Raw genomic sequence first — 18,331 nt, 5'->3', positions numbered from 1 at the left:
TTCAGTACTTGCAGAGAATACCTTCCTGGAAACCGCTTATCATTTCCTTCTGCTCCTCGTTGGGTTCGACACTCTTACTTATCGAACAGACTACGATATATCCCCTATACTTGTGGGTCATCAGGTACGGGACCATAATACATCTATTTCACACACACACACACACTAGTGCATAACAATATGATGTATTATGTGTATTATATTTGCCACCACAACTGAGGGAATTAATTTCATGTAAATCGGCCAGCCACAGCTTCAAGAATACACGGAGGAGGAGGCCCGGGTCGACGTCGGCGCCATCCGGCGCGGGCCACGGGCCCGCTTCCAAGTGCGTCTGCGCGCCGACCACCCACGTCGGGTCCTTCAAGTGCCGCTTCCACCGCACCAACTCCCAGGGCCATGGCAATGGCCAGGGAAGCTTCCCTTCTTCGCCCCCTTCACCGGCCGCGGCCAATGCGGTGCCGCGGCACCCGGCCTTGCCATCCTCGTCCTCCGGCATCGTCGCGACCTAGTGACGCAGCCCAAGCATCGGCCTCGAGAATCAAGAATGCTCGACAACGGAGAGAGAAGGGAAGATCATATACATGTCATAAGAAAGAGAGTTTATTTACTGCTCCCTTGATGTATTGTTTCCTTTGTTTGGAGATTTATTACCATCCATGAGTTAAGGTAAGGTTAATGTGATTGAGCGATTTTTCTGAAAATCAAATATTTGTTTTCTAATTAATGTGATTGAATGATTTAAGGTAAGGTTAATTAATTTAGATTTGATCTTTAGAGATTGTTCGTGATTGATTCTACATTACTAAATAACTTGCGCCAGTATGGAAAGTTCTGATCTGTTCAGACTTCTTTTGTTGTGTGAGAGGGTGACGTGAAAATAAACCGATGAAGTGGGGGGAGGGGACGAAAAAATTTACAAAATAAAAACCAGCGAAGGTGGGAGGAGGTACCAAAAAACCCATGAGGTGGGACGGAAAAAACCTGGAAGCGAGACTACCAATTGCTCCGTTAGAAGTAGAGATAGGATAAGAATCAATCCTTCACGTTTCAAAGAAAAATATATTAACAGACACAATGAAAAAAATCCTATCATATGCATCAAATGACATCTCATTCTTTATACGTCCCGCAGATCGATCTTGCATGTTTTGCTTTGTCCTCCAATACGTCCCGCAGGTCTGGCGTATTTCCCCATGCCTTTTTATTTGAATGGCGTCGGGGTGCAGGCTGAGCTTTTGGCTGGAATGTTTCTCTGTCGCGGCCACGAGGTGGCCGATCAACCGCGTCATACGCCGGGGATGTAGTTTTCGGTGCTTCCTCCTCCAGTCGGGGTAGCAACCTGCACTTTGGGTAACTCTTGGAGGGGTGTTTGAGTTTATATTCCTCGGCCGCCAGGACTTCAGTCCATCTGTCAGCAAGCACATCTTGATCAGCTTGAAGCTGCTGCTGCTTTTTCTTAAGGCTATTTGACGTGGCTATAAGCCGGCGCTTGAAGCGCTCTTGTTCGACGGGATCCTCTGGCACGACGAATTCGTCATCGTCGAGGCTTGCCTTGTCTTCGGAGGGAGGCATGTAATTATCATCCTCCGCCTCTCCATCTGCCGCTCTCTTAGGAGGGCTGGCTTCTCCATCCTCCTGCCTTAAATCTTGCTGGAGGGGATTGTTGCCGTCTTCGGCACTGTCCGGAGTGCTATTATCCCCTGTCCAGGTATCACCACTTTTGCCTTGGCGGGACTTAGAGCGGCGCCGCTGACGCCGGCGCTTGGGTTGCTTCTTGGAGGGGTCATCCTCCGTTGTCTCGTCGCCATTACCTTCTTTGGGTTTGTCCACCATGTATATATCGTATGATGAGGTGGCTGTCCAGTGCCCTGTGGGCAGTGGTTCCTCTTCGTCTCCCGCATCGTCGTCCATACCGTCGATGTCTTCGGAGTCGAAGTCGAGCATGTCGGTTAAGTCGTCGACAGTGGCTACTAAGTGGGTGGTGGGTGGGCGGCGAATTTGTTCGTCATCCGCATCCCAATCCTGCCGGACATGGTTCGGCCAGGATCCTCCTGATAAGGAGAGAGACCTTAATGAGTTCAGTATGTCGCCAAAGGGCGAGTGCTGAAAAATATCCGCGGAGGTAAACTCCATGATCGGCGCCCAATTGGATTCGATAGGAACGGGCGCAGGCGGTTCGGAGTCCGTGGCCGGAGAAGGATCCGACGGTTTTACAACACGGCTCTCGTGAAGGGTAAGGTCGATATTCGGCTCGATCGCCGCTGAGGATACGGCCTCCGTGACAGGGTCTAACCACCCGTCCATGGATGGCGCAACTGGCTCCGAATTGAGGCTCGGAGCGGCTGCCGGTGCGATCTCCTGAATACGGTCTGATGGTAGAGCTAAATCGTACTCATCGTGACCACGTGGCGCACAAGGCAGGGGCTCGAATCCGTTGAAGATCAATTCTCAACAGATATCAGCCGTGTAGTTTAAGCTTCCAAACCTGGCCTGGTGGCCAGGGGCGTAACTTTCGATCTGCTCCAGATGGCCAAGCGAGTTGGCCCGCAGTGCGAAGCTGCCGAACACAAAGATCTGTCCGGGGAGAAAAGTCTCACCCTGGACTGCATCGCTATCGATGATAGTATGAGCCATCAAGCCTAACGGCGACGACACAGAGGAACTCTCAATGAAAGCACCAATGTCGGTGTCAAAACCGGCGGATCGCGGGTAGGGGGTCCCGAACTGTGCGTCTAAGGAGGATGGTAACAGGAGGCAGGGGACACGATGTTTTACCCAGGTTCGGGCCCTCTTGATGGAGGTAAAACCCTACGTCCTGCTCGATTTATTCTTGATGATATGGGTATTATAAGAGTTGATCTACCACGAGATCAGAGAGGCTAAAACCTAGAAGCTAGCCTATGGTATGATTGTATGTTGTCCTATGGACTAAAACCCTCCGGTTTATATAGACACCGGAGGGGGCTAGGGTTACACAAGGTCGGTTACAAAGGAGGAGATATCCATATCCGTACTGCCTAGCTTGCCTTCCACGTCAAGTAGAGTCCCATTCGGACACGGGACGAAGTCTTCAATCTTGTATCTTCATAGTCCAACAGTCCGGCCAAAGGATATAGTCCGGCTGTCCGGAGACCCCCTAATCCATGACTCCCTCAGTGGCGTAGTTAGCCGCAGAGAGCGACAGCGGTGATGACAAAGAGGTGATGGTGGAGCTCAAGCGGTTCCTGGTTGCCAACAACAAGGTCAACCGTGGCGGCTACAAGGCGTCGCAGGAGTCGGACCAGTCGCCGTGCCTATGTAGAGGTGTCGGTTGCAATGGGGGCGGCCGCGTCACCTCGCTGAACCTGACAAGCTCGACCATATCTGGTCCAGTGGCCTGGTGCACCTCAACATCTCCCACAATCTCATCACCACGTCGCTGAATTCGTCTGGACTGACCAACCTTCGGGTGCTCGACGTGTCGGCTAATAGGCTCGAGGGCGGCATCGCCGTCAATTTCCCACCGATATGCGCAAACCTTACCTTGCTCCACCTGTCCACCAACAACATCATTGACAACATCACCAACATGTTAGAGAGTTGCGCCAGGCTGGAGTACGTCGACCTCAGCTCGAACAACTTCAACGGCGAGCTCTTGCCCAATGTCGCAAGATTTAGGAAATTCAGCGTCGCCGAGAACAACCTCACCAGGAGCGTGTTTCCTGATGGCTGCAAGCTCGAGTCCTTAGACCTCTCTGCGAACATGTTAATCGGGAACTTCCCGGATTCCATGGCAACATGCAAGAATTTGACGTACCTGTCCCTGTGGGGGAATAATTTTGCTGGGATGGTACCCGCCAGAATTGGGAAGATCGCGTCCCTAGAGGCGTTGGTTCTTGGGAACAACGGGTTCGACCGGCAGATACCGCAGGAGCTGACGAACTGCGTGAGCCTTCAGTTCTTGGACATCAGTAGAAATACATTTGGTGGTGACGTGCAGGAGATTTTTGGAAACTTTATGAGCTTGAAGTATCTTGTGCTTCACCACAACTACACCCGCGACATCGTGGCCTCCGGCATGCTCCGGCTACCACTGCTTGCTAGGCTCGACCTCAGCTTCAATGAGTTCACTAGCGATCTCCCACAAAAGGTGGCCTACATGAAGAGCCTCAAATACCTGATGCTCGCCGATAACAACTTCTCTGGCAGGATACCTTCGGAGTACGGCCAGCTAGCCGAGCTCCAGGCGCTGGACCTGTCTAATAACAACCTCTCAGGAGGAATCCCTATGAGCATCGGGGATCTCATGTCACTCCTTTGGCTCATACTAGCAGGGAACCAACTCTCCGGTGAGATACCGCCTGAGATTGGCTACTGCACCAGCTTGCTCTGGCTGAACCTAGAAGACAACCGGTTAATCAGCCTGAGATGGCAGAGATAGGGAGGAATCCAGGTCCAACCTTCGCCAAGAACCGAAATGATACAAGCGTTTTCATTGGCTCCAACAAGTGTCAGGCCATGAGACGGTGGATCCCGGCGAGCTATCGCCCGTTCAGCTTCGGCAACTCTGTCTTGACTGACCCCAAAACTAAAAATAACTTTGTCATGACTGGGTGAAACTATCGTAACATATGGGGCCACATCCTCAAGGGCTACCTAATCGTTCCAATGTGCACCAACTCATTGTCGGTCGGGTCGCTCCCCGGGTATGTGCAATTGTCAAGGAACATGCTTTCTGGTGAGATACCGTCGGAGATTGGTACAATGTGGAACATCGGTTTGCTCTTCCTCGATGGTAACCATTTCACGGGGCGACTGCCACGGGATATCGGCCGGCTTCCACTCGTAGAGCTGAACGTCTCGGGGAACAACATCTCGGGGCCTATCCCGTCCAAGATTGGCGAGTATCTGTGTCTGGAGAGGATGGATTTGTCCTTCAACAACCTCTCTGATGAGCTCCCAACAAGCCTGTTCAAGCTCACGGAGTTGGTTATTTTCAATGTTTCATACAACCCGCTCCTCTCTGGTAATATCTCCACCACCGGCCAATTCGGCACATTCGACGAGCAGTCCTTCCTCGGCGACCCGCTCATCTCATTGGATCAGAGTGGACCTGCCAGAATGCAACAACCAGGAGAGGAAGCTCCCTATGTTACCATTGTTGAGAGGAGCAGCGTACCGATAACAATCCTAGTGCCGTACTTCTTCTTCCTTGTAGTTGGCTTCTTTTATGGAACTATTAGAGGTGGGCGAAAGAACTGTTGACTATGGGGGCTGAGTGGAAGATTAAGCCTATGTGTAAATAAGAATGTCAATTTGAAGGGGGGTCAACTCTATAAACTAGCAAGGTGAAGAAAAAAACAAAGAACTTGATGCAAAAGAAAGAAAATAAAATTTTCACAAGAACCACTAGTGTAGAACCGGGCAATAGCACCGGTTCGTAAGGTCCTTTAGTGCCGGTTCTGTAACCGGCACTAAAGTTTGGGCACTAAAGCCCCCCCCCCCTTTAGTACCGGTTTAGCACGAACCGGTGCTAAAGGGCAACCACGTGGCACGAGACGCGCCGTGGTCTGGAGGACCTTTAGTCCCGATTGGTAAGGATTATTTTTATTTTTATTTTTATTTTTGAAATAAAGTAAAAACAGCCCGCCTACTGGGCCGGTACGGCCTGCGTACGACTAGAAACCCAATCTCTAGTTGGGCCAGGATGCAAGCCCGTACGGCCCAGTAGGCCCCACAGGGCAGAAGACTTGCAATAGGCCCACAAAGGCCTGTTTAGAGAGGAGCTCGATACGGTAGCCGCGGCGAAGCTTATAAACCGGTGCGAACTCCTCTCAACTAGCAAGGTGGGACTAAACATTATGCACTGTGGGTGGCAAGGCATTAACCTTTAGTACCGGTTGGTGGCTCCAACCGGTACTAAAAGGGGGGGGGGGGGGTCTTTAGTACCGATTGGAGCCATCAACCCGTACTAAAGGTCACCACCTTTAGTACCGGTTCGTGGCTCCAACCAGTACTAAAGACCCCCCCCCCCCTTAGTACCGGTTGGAGCCACCAACCCGTACTAAAGGCCACAACCTCTTTAGTACCGGTTCGTGGGCCGTTGGAACCGGTACTAATGGTCACATTAGTGCCGATTTAATTACAAACCAGGACTAATAAGTTTCACATTAGACCATTTTTCTACTAGTGAACACCCATGTATCCCAAGCTTTGAAACATCCGTGTGATCCAATGTCTTTATTGGAGGTGGTTAAATAAGATGCCTCGAAGTCACTTAGACCTCACCTTAATCTTCTCAAGGCAAAGTTAATCAAGAACTCACCCAGTCACTTGTGCTAGATATCGATGTAATCTCCGATCTTTCGCAAAACTTCCGTCAGACAAATCAACAGCGTGGATGCTCCCAGTCGACGATCCATAGCCATCGAGAAGATGTGGTAGGCCTACGGCCAAAGAGGCTAGCCCGACTCAAATAAATCTGGGTAGCCATAAACACGAATAATAATTGAAAAGTATGAATAATTTCCCAAAAATACAAAAATAATAATTACTTCAAATTAAATCCCTTCCCAATTTCTTTTATAGAAATACTGGGCAGAGGGGCAGACCAGGAATTGAGTGGTCAGTGTCCCCCTTAACGTAGCCTTTTTTTTTGCAGGAAGTACCACAGCCATGTTGACAGTTACTCCAAAGTCCCAACTATTTCCATTATTTCGGTTGACCAATGGGTCGAGTCCTTGTGCCCCTGCCTTCACGGAAATACCAATGGCGCGTAAACATGTCACCGTCAGATGCATCCTCTCCAGCATAGAAAAAGAATAGAATTCCTTATTTGGTCCTTTTTTAAAATTTACTTCCCTTTTTGGCCCAAACAACGATCTTCTTCCTTTTTTGACACGTAGACTTTATTTTGTTCCCTATGTGACACTTCCGTCAGATTTGGCTAGTAACGGTGTTAAGTTTGACATAAAAAGACACTTTTACCCCTAGTGTAGTATGTGACCAGATTATTCACATGCAAACAAAGAGGTAATCTGATATATTTTGTCGTGGTTGGATAAATAAAAAAAGTACTATATGACTAATCATAAAAAAATGCGGGGGACTAATAATAATAGAACGAGTGGAATAATAACTACCCATTCAGCTTCTACTGTAGACTGTAGTGTATAAATTTGTGCAGATTAATCATGCGGGTGATAATTTAGACCTCGACAGATGATGTCCCCGAGCTGTGCTCGCGCCTCAATTTGCTGCACAAGCTCACGCCACCATCAGAGTAAAATGTCTTCATCGAATCATTCCAAACAATATCTCCTCACTATCATGTATATAGACGAATCAGCAGGATAGTTACGAAAGTATTCCGTCGAGATCGAATTGATTCGATGGATTAAGAGCTAGCTTTTACTTGTTTGCGTAGCATGTGAGGTGCCGGCTAGACGTGCGTTCCCTGTTCAGGCAAAATCAATCAGGCTGCTACCTTGCATGCTTCTTGTGCTAGCTTTGTACGTACTCGTGCGTGAGCAACTGAGTGCTGCGCTCTCGCGGATCGAGCTGTGCAACGCGACTAGTCGGGCGCTGCTGCATATGAATATTTGAACATGGAATCTCCGACGCGCAGCACTTTCATACATTCATATCCACGCTCCTTCTTTTCCCTTTTTTGATGACATATATTACCACCAGGGATAAAATTGTCTTTGTACATCATAGTTAACACCGTCGGATGAAAAAATGGATGAAAGTATCACGTAGGGAACAAAATGAAATTGAAGTGTCAAGAAGGGAAATTGAAATTTTTTGAGCCAAAAAAGGAACCACATTTTAAGAAAAGGCCAAATAAGGAATTCTCTCTAGAAAAAGACTCGACGCCTCCATTGTCGCCGATCTGCTACTGGTCTAATTTTCTAGTGGTAGCCTGTTGCTCCTCGCTTACCACAACATTTGCATGCCCGTATCCAGGCTGCAGTTTCCTAGCTATTTTTCTCGACCAAGATTTAACATGGGAATACCTTTTTTCTGCTTTTTCTTTCTTCAAGTTTAACAGTCAGCAGGGAAACCTTTCTGTGCATGAAAGAAAAATTGACCGATTCAATCCCAGCCTCATGGACTGTTCCACAAAATCCCAGCCTCAAAATAAATGAAATCCGAGTTTCCATACCTGTTGGTGGTCAGTTTTCTAGTGATATATAGGACATGTAGGCATTAAACCTACTGTCCCTGTCTTCATTACAGTGTTTGGCCGGTGACCAGCTGTGACATGCCAGGTCAAGTCAAGTCAATGGAAACTCAGTTCCTCGAAACAAATATTTCTGGAACCAGACCGGCACTTTCCATTTAAAACGTATGTTGATGGTAATTTGGTAAAGGCAAAACAATCATTTTTGAAAGCTCGGGAAACCTTTCTGTGCCAGTTCCGTAATTTGGTAATTTGGTAATTTGGTAAAGACAAAACAGTTAATTTGGTACTCCCTTCATGCCATAATGTAAGACGTTTTTGCAAACTAACATAGCTTGCAAAAACCTCTTATATTGTGGGATGGAGTGAGTAGTAATTTGATAAAGACAAGAACAAAACAATTAATATGGTAAAAACAAAACCTTTATGTGCACGACAACACAAAGTCACTAATACGGTGAAGAATTGACCCATTCAATTCCAGCCTCATAAACTGTTCCACACAAAATCCAATTCATGGACATAATTTTCCACCGTGCCATACTAACGCAAACTGTTCCACGAAGAAGACGCGTGATGACTGACTTAAGTGCCATTCCTCCCATGGTTCTTGCTCCAGTTCTCATCAGTAGAGGCACCAAACAAAGCAAAAGCAATGGAACCTCACCTCCCATGGCTCTTTCTCCAGTTCTTGCTACTGCTGCTGGGGGTATATCTGCTGCTCAAGCACAAGTGAACAGCACCTTGGGCTCCACCTTGAAGCCCCAGGGGCCAAACAGCTCATGGCTCTCGACCTCCTTGAAGCACGAGTGAAATATAACTTAAAAAAATAATAGAAAAACATGATGCAAAATTAACGTATCACGAGTCAAGATTTGCTAGCTGCAAGGCGACCATGTTGGCGAGGAAAACAGCGGGAAATGCTTGACGAGTTTTGGGAGAGAGCGTGCGGCCGAAGCAATTTCAATCAATTGGATTCAAAACGTGCATGATTTGCAAGCTAGCATTTCTAACTATATAGGGATTGCTATACTAAGCCCTTCCAATCTAATTTATCAAAAAGGCGCCCCGCTTTATTATATATATATAAAACAAACCACCGCAATAACAGGAAAGTACAACAGAGTCGTACAAGCAGCACAGCAACACAGAATCTAATTCACAAGACAGCTCATGTGTTATATGTTCATGAAAGCTTGGTCAATGCTTCTCTAAACTTCTCCCTTCTATTTCGTCGGTCATGGCTACTCCTGCCGTGCCAACGCCGGCCGCACTTCAGCTCGACCACCAGGCCGCTGCCATCACGTCGCCGTATATGGTCATCGTGTACCACATCTAGCCATGGACACCATCTTCCACCCTCAATATCATCTTGTGGTGCTTGTCCTTTGGTGCAAAACTCGATTTCAGTGGATCGGTCCACCATGATGGCTTGGTATTGCAAAATCCTAAAAGTTGTTTCGTTGTGTCAGTCTATATCGGTATATCCAAAAACGAGTACGGTGGGTTGTGGTCAGCGGATGGGGAAATTGCTTTGCATGTATTCCTCATGCCATGAATGAAAATTTACGAAATGTTAACGTTCACACGTGTGGGCGTTAGCCAACTCGTCCACACGCCTCCATCATCATCCAATAACTTCTGCACGAATCTTGGCACGAATTAGCTGATTTTGTATGCCACGTAGGACAACTCGCGTGTGTGGTGTGTGAGAGAGGTCGCCCACACATCCGTTTTACCACACGGAGGGGCCGGTGTGTGGGCGTTTAGCAGTTCGCCCACACACCAGTTTTTCAGTCACGCACAAGGGCTGGTGTGTGGGCGTTTGCCATCTCGCCCACACACCCGCCTCCTCTCCCACACCCAAACTGCCAGTTGCCATGCGTTTTGCAGTGTACATGGCAACTGTCCTAGTATGGTTGCAAGTAGATGGCAACTCTCTCTTTTTTTTACCCGAACAGGTCAGTTGCCATATGTTTTGCATGGTACATGGCAAACTGCCCTAGTGTGCACGTAAGCAGATGGCAACTCTTTCTTTTTAAATGGCAACTGCCCTAGCGTGCTTGTGAGCACATGGCAACTCTCTCTTTTACCTGAACATGTTTTTTGCCATGCCTTTTTTTGTAGCGCTACATGGCAACTGCCTAGTGTTAGTAGGTGGCAACTCCTAAAGTTTTAAAATCATGGCAACTGCAGTAGACCAGACCACACATGGCAACAGCTGTAGTTGTCCAAAAAATGGCAATCTGGAACTTTGACCTGAGATGGCAACTGCAGTTGAGCAAACATGGCAACTGTAGTTGTCCGAAATGGCAACCGTAGTTCAGCGACATGGCAGCAACTGTACTTAAACGAACATGGACGAGGGTGCGGCCCATGGCAACTGCGGGGTGCGCGGTAAAGTGTCACGTGGGGCGTGCGGGACCACGAGATACGAGGCCTGACGTACCGGGCATGTGGGTGTTATCTATTTCGCCCACACGCACGCGTGTAAGAGGGACCGGGAGGGGAAAAAGAGGCGTGTGTGCGCTAATTGTTTTGCCCACACATTGAAGTGTGGGATGGTCCTCTTAGGCACCACACAGAACGTGTGTGCAGATTTCTTAACGCCCACACGTGTGGCAGTTATCGGATTCCAAAATTTATGCAAACAAGGCATGGTGAACTCGAATTCAGTTTCCTCAAAATCTCACGTGTGATAGCTAAACTAGTGATGGCGTTTGATGTCACAAAATGAATGGAGCCGTGAAGGTTATATCTTGGAGGAGGATATATATAGAGAGAGAGCCTTCTCCTTTTCATGCAACTAGTTCTCTTTGAATCAACTCTCACTTTATATGTGTGAGTCCATGAAAAGCTAGTTGCCTTGTTGATTCATCATTTTCGCATGACGAGTTTTCGTTTAAGAAAAAAACATGACGAGTTTTGGTGGTTAGACTGCGTAGTCTTGTGCAGAACCTGAACATGCTACCATCTCTGAACCATCAATAGTGCGTGGTATGATCCGATGTGATGCCAATTTTCATTATCTCCTGCTTCCTTCTTTGAATAGCTTAGTTCATAATGTGTATTGCCATGCTTAAAAATCTGATGTTGGATTTTTAGAGATTACATGGGATATGATTAGTTGTGATTTGTATCTTGACTTGTATGTTAGCGGTGCATATAGTGTGATACGTTCACGATAACCAAACCACAAAATACAGCAACCTCAAACAATACTCACACGGAATACACAAGCATTACAACAAGTCTTGGCGTGTCAGCCAAGTCTGTGTTTCCCTCTCATCCGGTTAGGCTATTACTATTCCGCTTTGTGTGATAATTGAAAGGTGTAGCCGAGAGTCAAGGAACACAGCGACGGGCGGCCATGCACACTAGTCCGTTCATCTTTGCACCACATGTACAGCCTTTGATCTTTCCTTGCTTGCTTCACCTCTCATCGAGTACAACTTCTCTGGCAGGATACCTCTAGGGTACGACCGGCTCGCCGAGCTCCAGGCGCTGGACCTCTCTAATAACACACTCTCAGGAGGAATCCCCACGAGCATCAGGAATCTCACGTCACTCCTCTGGTTAATGCTCGCAGGGAACCAGCTCTCCGGTGAGATAACGCCTGAAATCGACAACTGCACCAGCTTGCTCTGGCTGAACCTGGCCTACAACCGGTTGACTGGCGTCCAACCTTCTCGAAGAACCAGAATGGATTCGAGCGTGCTCGCCAGCTCCGGCGAGTGCCAGGCCATGAAACGGTGGATCCTAGCAAGCTATCCTTCATTCAGCTTCATCTACCCGTCATGACTCGTGAGAGCTGTCACAGCATATGGGACCGCATCCTCAAGGGCAACGGTATCGTCCCAATTCGGGCTTGGTCACCGGCGGGGCCGAACACGGTTCCTGGGTACGTGCAGCTGTCAAGGAACATGCTTTCCGGTGAGATACCGTCGCGGATCGGCGCAATGCGGAATCTCAGCTTGCTCCTCCTCGATGGCAACCGTCTCACGGGGCAGCTGCCACCAGAGATCGGCCGCCTCCCGCTCGTCATGATGAATGTCTCAAGGAACAACATCTCCGGGCCGATTCCGTCCGAGATTGGCGAGATTCTGTCTCTGGAGAGGATGGATTTGTCATTCAACAACCTCTCCGACGAGCTCCCGGCAAGCCTGTTCAAGCTCACGCAGTTGGTTATGTTCAATGTGTCATACAACCCACTCCTCTCTGGCAATGTCTCCACCACCGGCCAGTTCGGCACCTTCGACGAGCAGTTCTTCCTCGGCGACCCGCTCATATCACTGCATCAGGGTGAAGCTGCCGGCAAGCAACCACCACGACCGGAAGCTGCTAATGCTACCCTTGTTGAGAGGAGCAGCATACCAATAGCAATCCTAGTGTCGTACTTCTTCTTCCTTGTAGTTGGCTTCATTGCCGGCACTGTTAGAGGTGGGCGAAAGATCTGTTGACTATGGGGCTCAGCAGGAGATTGCAAAAATTAAACCTTTGCGCAAACTAGAATGTTAATTGGAAGAGTGAACAACTCTACAAACTAGCAAGGTGAAGCACAAAGCAAAGAACTTGATGCAACATAAATAAATAAAGTTTTGAGAAGGAGAACAGCGATGTATCCCAAGCTTTAAAACATTTGTGTGATCCAATGTCTTTATTGCAGATGCTTAAATAAGAAGCCTCGAAATCACTTAGACCTCACCTTGATCTCCTCAAGGTAAAGTTTATGAACTCATCTAGTCACTTTTGCTTGATGTCGATGTAATCTCCTCATGGTAAAGTTCATTTAGAACTCATCTAGTCACTTGTGCTCGATGTTGATGTGATCTCTGATCTTCCGCAAATTTCCTTGAGACAAATCCACAGCTTGGATGCTCTCACCCATAGCCATCCAGAAGATGCGGTGGGCCTACAGCTAGAGAGGCTAGCCACAAAATCAAATGAAATCTGGGTAACCATAAATGTGAATAATTTCTCAAAATATACAAGTAATTTAATTACTTCAAATTAAATCCCTTCCCCCAAAAATTCAAAAAAATACAGGCCAGAGAGACGCGGACCTTACCGTAGCCATATGTTTAAAATTACTGGCTATAGAGGCACATATAATTTCTAAATTGAGTGGTCAGTGTCCCCCTTACCGTAGCCATGTTTCTCTTTTTTTGTGGAAGTACCCTAGCCATGTAATAGTTACTCCAACTATTTCCAATATTCCAGTCAACCAATGGGTCGAGTCCTTGTGCCCCTGCCTTCACGGAAACACCAATGGAGTGTAAACACCGGTGACCAGCTGTGACATGCCAAGTCAAGTCAAGTCAATGGAAACTCTTGAATGCCATGAGATGCGTAGGTGATAAAAAATTCTAATTGACAAGTAGGAAACGAATAGCCAGAATTGGTTAAACTTTAGAGTTCAGACTTCTGTATTAAGGGACAAATAATTTCAGTATTTTATCAGTTCACAAATTCAGATTAGCACTTTTCATTTAAACTATATCTTAACATTAATTTGGTAAAGACAAAACAATTATTCTAGAAAGTCAGAACACTAGCAGTATACTCAGAAAAACAAAACACTAGCCTAGCAGCAGCGGCAACCTCAATTCGGTTAACCAATTCAATCACAACCTCATACACTGTTCCACACAAAATCCAATTCATGGACATTATTTTCCACGTGCCGTACTGACGCCAACTGTTCCACGAAGAAGAAGCCGCGTAATGATTGAGCACCGTTAAGTGCCATTCTGCAAGGGGCATAAGCTTGCTCCAGTTCTCATCAGTAGAGGCACCAAACAGAGCAAAAGCAATGGCACCTCACCTCCCATGGCTCTTGCTCCAGTTCTTGCTACTGCTTCTGGGGGTATCATCTGCTGCTCAAGCACAAGTGAACATCACCTTGGGCTCCTCCTTGAAGCCCCAGGGGCCAAACAGCTCATGGCTCTCGCCCTCCCGCAACTCCGCGTTCGGTTTCCGGCCACTGGAAGGTAACCCCTCCTCATACCTCCTCGCCGTCTGGTTCGACAAGATCCCTGAGAAGACAGTCGCTTGGTACGCCAAGAGCAGCTCCGACGGTCAAGAGTCACCGGTGCAAGTGCCATCCAGCTCCGTGCTGCACCTCACCACTGACGGGTTGCTCTCGCTTCGCAACCCATCTGGCGATGAAGTCTGGAGTCCTCGGGCCCCTGGTGTGGCCTATGCCAAAATGCTCGACACGGGCGACTTCCTGCTTGTCGGCGCAGATGGCACGGTGAAGTGGGAGACCTTTGCTGTCCCGGCTGATACCATCCTGCCCACACAAGTGCTCCGTGTGGGTCCAGAGGAGAAGCTACTCAGAAGCCGTCTCATCAACACGGACTACTCCAATGGCCGGTTTCTCCTAGCTGTGCAAACTGATGGTAATCTTGTGCTGTATTCAATGGCCGAGCATTCCACACTTGAGTATGGTCCATACTGGGCAACTATGACAGTTGGGAACGGCTCACAGTTGGTGTTCAATGAAACAGGCAGGATATACTTCACCTTGAAAAATGTGACACAGATCAATGTCACTTCAGCAGGGGGCAACTCAATGGGTGATTTCTTCAATCGTGCCACACTTGATCCGGATGGCGTATTTCGGCAGTATGTGTACCCAAAGAGCAGAAAGGCCAGAAGTCTATGGAGCTTGCAATGGAAAGCGGTGAGCTCAATTCCTGAGGACATCTGCGAAACAGTAATGGTAAATGCAGGCAGTGGTGCATGTGGCTTCAACAGCTACTGCACCTTTGATGGCACCTAGAATCAGACAAGCTGCCTATGCCCTGAACATTACAAGTTCTTCGATGAGGAGAGGGAGTACAAAGGGTGCAGGCCTAACTTTGTGCCACAAAGTTGTGACCTTGATGAGATAGCAGCAATGGCGCAGTTTGAGATGACTACGATCGATCGTGTTGATTGGCCTAACTGTGACTATGAGCAATACCGCCCCATAGATGAGACAGAGTGCCGGAGGCTGTGTGTGATTGATTGCTTCTGTGCCGCAGCGGTCTTTGATCCAAACACAAAAACCTGCTGGAAGAAAAAGCTCCCTTTATCAAATGGAAATATGGCACAAACTGTCCAGAGGACGGTTCTGATCAAGGTGCCTAGGAGCAACAATTCAGAGTCCCAGCTCAGCAGTGGCTCTAGCAAATGGAAGAAGGACAAGAAGTATTGGATTCTTGGGAGTTCCTTGTTTTTTGGGAGTTCGGTATTGCTAAACCTTCTCCTTATCTCTATTCTGCTCTTTGGCACTTACTGGGGTATTTCCATCACCTCAAAAAAGAAACTCCGGCAATCGTCAGGTAGTTCTATATTGCCCCCAAAACTTTTCACTTACAGTGAACTGGAGAAGGCAACCAGTGGTTTCCATGAGGTGCTAGGCAGCGGTGCCTCTGGTACTGTGTACAAAGGAAAGCTGCAAGATGAGCATGCGACCAACATTGCAGTCAAGAAAATTGAAAAACTCCAGCAAGAGACTGAGAAGGAATTCATGGTGGAAGTGCAAACCATCGGGCAGACGTTTCACAAGAACTTGGTCAGGCTGCTTGGCATGTGCAACGAGGGAACTCACCGACTGCTAGTTTATGAGTTCATGACCAAGGGCTCGCTCAATGAATTCCTCTTCGGTGATGCTCGGCCAGATTGGAACCTCCGTGTGCAAGTCGCACTTGGAGTGGCACGAGGGCTGCTCTACTTGCATGAAGAGTGCAGCACACAGATTATCCACTGCGACATAAAACCACAGAACATCCTTCTCGATGACAGCTTCATGGCAAAGATAGCAGACTTTGGCCTGGCAAAGCTTCTTCGAGCCAATCAGACACAAACAAACACCGGCATCCGGGGCACTCGAGGTTACGTTGCCCCAGAGTGGTTCAAGAACATAGCGATCACTTCCAAAGTCGATGTTTACAGCTTTGGTGTGATCCTGCTGGAGCTTGTGTGCTGCAGGAGGAATGTGGAGGTAGAGATCGCCGATGAAGATCAGGCGATACTAACTTACTGGGCAAACGAGTGTTACAGGTGTGGGAGGATCAACTTGCTGGTGGAGGGTGACGATGAAGCAATCTTCAACATAAAAAAGGCAGAGCGCTTCGTGGCTGTAGCACTTTGGTGCCTTCAGGAGGAGCCAACAATGCGGCCAACCATGCTTAAAGTGACACAAATGCTTGATGGAGCAGTCCAAATCCCCATACCTCCGGATCCCTCTTCCTTCATCAGTTCACTTCCGTAGTCCCTGCTTGTTAACAAATAAGTTGTGGCATGAAGTAAGATTATGCAATACATGGATAATCTGAAACTGTTTTCCATTGAAGCTTCACAGTTAATGGTAAATATAGTATTTCAGGCACTTATGTTTAGCTGAACAAATAGCATCACTGATGCATCTGTATCTTTTTTCTTTTTATGTGAAACATCTGTATCTTTTTTTCGTAAGCAGCCGTATATCTATTTATATGCCTATTTATATCTTTGAATCCGAGTTTTTTCAAACATTCTCTACAATGCCTCGTAAACAAAAAGAAAACATTCTCTAGACTAGAAAAAGGGTAGAGGTGACTACATAATACATATGATTAGTAACTAATAGAAGTTTCCTACAGCTACATGGTCCGGGCCACTGGCATCAAACAATCCTTTATAAAATGGTGTTGATACCTAAGCAGTGAATCAAGAAAATTTTCGATTATAGTTTGAAGGAAAATGGCTGCCTTGTATTTCAGGCACTTGCGTCTAGCTGCAATAAATAGCACCATAATACTTATGTACTACTACCACTACTACTATTCATATGACTAATTATATCTTTGATGAATCCATTTTAGTCAGGCATTCACAGCAACTGAATAGTCAGATGTGAATAGGCATGGGCTGGTGTCGAACATCCCACAAAACCTTGCTAATATGCAACCGCTGAATCAATAAAAATGTTCATACCAGCATATTTCAACAACTTTCAGAACAACATCGTATTCTCCAGAAAAAAAACATATGAAAATTATTAGTCTGCACTGTCAAAATTCAGAGGGTAATACTCTCTGAGTTATTGGGGAATACCTATAGCAATGCAGACAGTAATTAGCTACAGATGTACTCCAATAATCTGCACTGTCAATACGCTCCAAACAAACAAACGCCCAAATATGCTGGTATTAGTGGACAGTGTTAGTGGGGAATTAGTGGGAATACTGCGCACTGCCAATCAGTGGGAGTACTTTTTTAAGGGTAATTCAAACAGTAGTTGGCTACAACAGGATAGTACTTCCACCCACTCACTGAATTTCACCAAAATTACGGGGGTAAAAATCCCCCCAACGCCCAAATCGAGGGGTTCCCCATGAGCGGGATTCAGCAGCCAGAAGCGGCAGCTGCTTCGCCTCTGATTTTCCCGCCCGCGTGGTGCATCCACAAAGCACTCGACAAACGGCGCAAGAAATCGAAATAAAGAAAAAACAGATGGCAAGATCTGGGAACTCAGGAGCAAAGCAGCAGGGTTGGGGTCCTACGGATGGGGAGAAGAGACGTACCCAAGGCAGGGCCAGGGCAGCCCGGCGACCCGCCGCCGCCGCCGCCTGGTCGCACCCACCGGAAGCGGAGCGGCCGAGAAACAACGGCCATCGGAGATTTTATTACTCGCTGGAGGAAACGGGAGATTGGATTTCTAAGCTGAGAAGAGTACAAAGCAAATCTGAGCCGTTTGATCGGAGATTTGTGTCTATTTTATCTCAATTATTACAAAAATCAAATCTCAGCCATCTGCTCCGAAATAAAAAAATAGTCTACCGAATAAAAAAAATCTAAAGTTCCTGATTTATTAGTACTACATGTTTATTTTGGAACTCCACTAGGCACCACCCGAAACAGGGAATGTGATACGGTCCAGTGGGTGGACACTAGGCTCAAGAGGTTTGTTGTAGCCGTGTATCACCAAAGACGAACGGGCAGGGTTGTGCCGTTGTCGGCAGTCAATTGAGAAATTGCTCTTCTTATTCTCCTCATATTGTGAACCAACAGTTCTGTAAAATGAAGAACGGTGAAGTGAAATTCAGTTTTCTCCAAAATCTCAGGTCCGATAGCTAAACTAGTGAAGCTAATTAATATCATGAAACTGGTGAAGTCGTGAAGGTGCCATCTTGG

General features: G+C 47.3%; 1 long non-coding RNA gene and 2 pseudogenes across 1 annotated transcript; 2 read left to right on the top strand and 1 right to left on the bottom strand.

Annotated features, from left to right (window-relative positions):
* The first annotated feature begins 824 nt into the window (after positions 1 to 824).
* LOC125534804 (putative LRR receptor-like serine/threonine-protein kinase At1g74360 pseudogene) lies at positions 825 to 12,627 on the top strand (annotated as a pseudogene).
* Positions 12,628 to 12,758: 131 nt separating this feature from the next.
* Positions 12,759 to 18,071, bottom strand: LOC147983252 (uncharacterized). Its single transcript, XR_015615603.1, has 3 exons — positions 17,722 to 18,071; positions 13,312 to 13,460; positions 12,759 to 13,094 (listed from the first exon to the last, which is right to left on the bottom strand). It is a non-coding gene; the product is annotated as an uncharacterized LOC147983252 (long non-coding RNA).
* On the top strand, positions 13,977 to 16,661 carry LOC147983253 (G-type lectin S-receptor-like serine/threonine-protein kinase LECRK2; annotated as a pseudogene).
* Positions 18,072 to 18,331: the final 260 nt, after the last annotated feature.

Source organism: Triticum urartu, chromosome 2A (genome assembly GCF_056163025.1).
Source record: "Triticum urartu cultivar PI428250 chromosome 2A, HENAU_Tu73, whole genome shotgun sequence".
Taxonomy (NCBI): Eukaryota; Viridiplantae; Streptophyta; class Magnoliopsida; order Poales; family Poaceae; genus Triticum; species Triticum urartu.
Note: the sequence above shows the minus strand (reverse complement) of the source record. Positions and strands in the feature narration are given on the sequence as shown.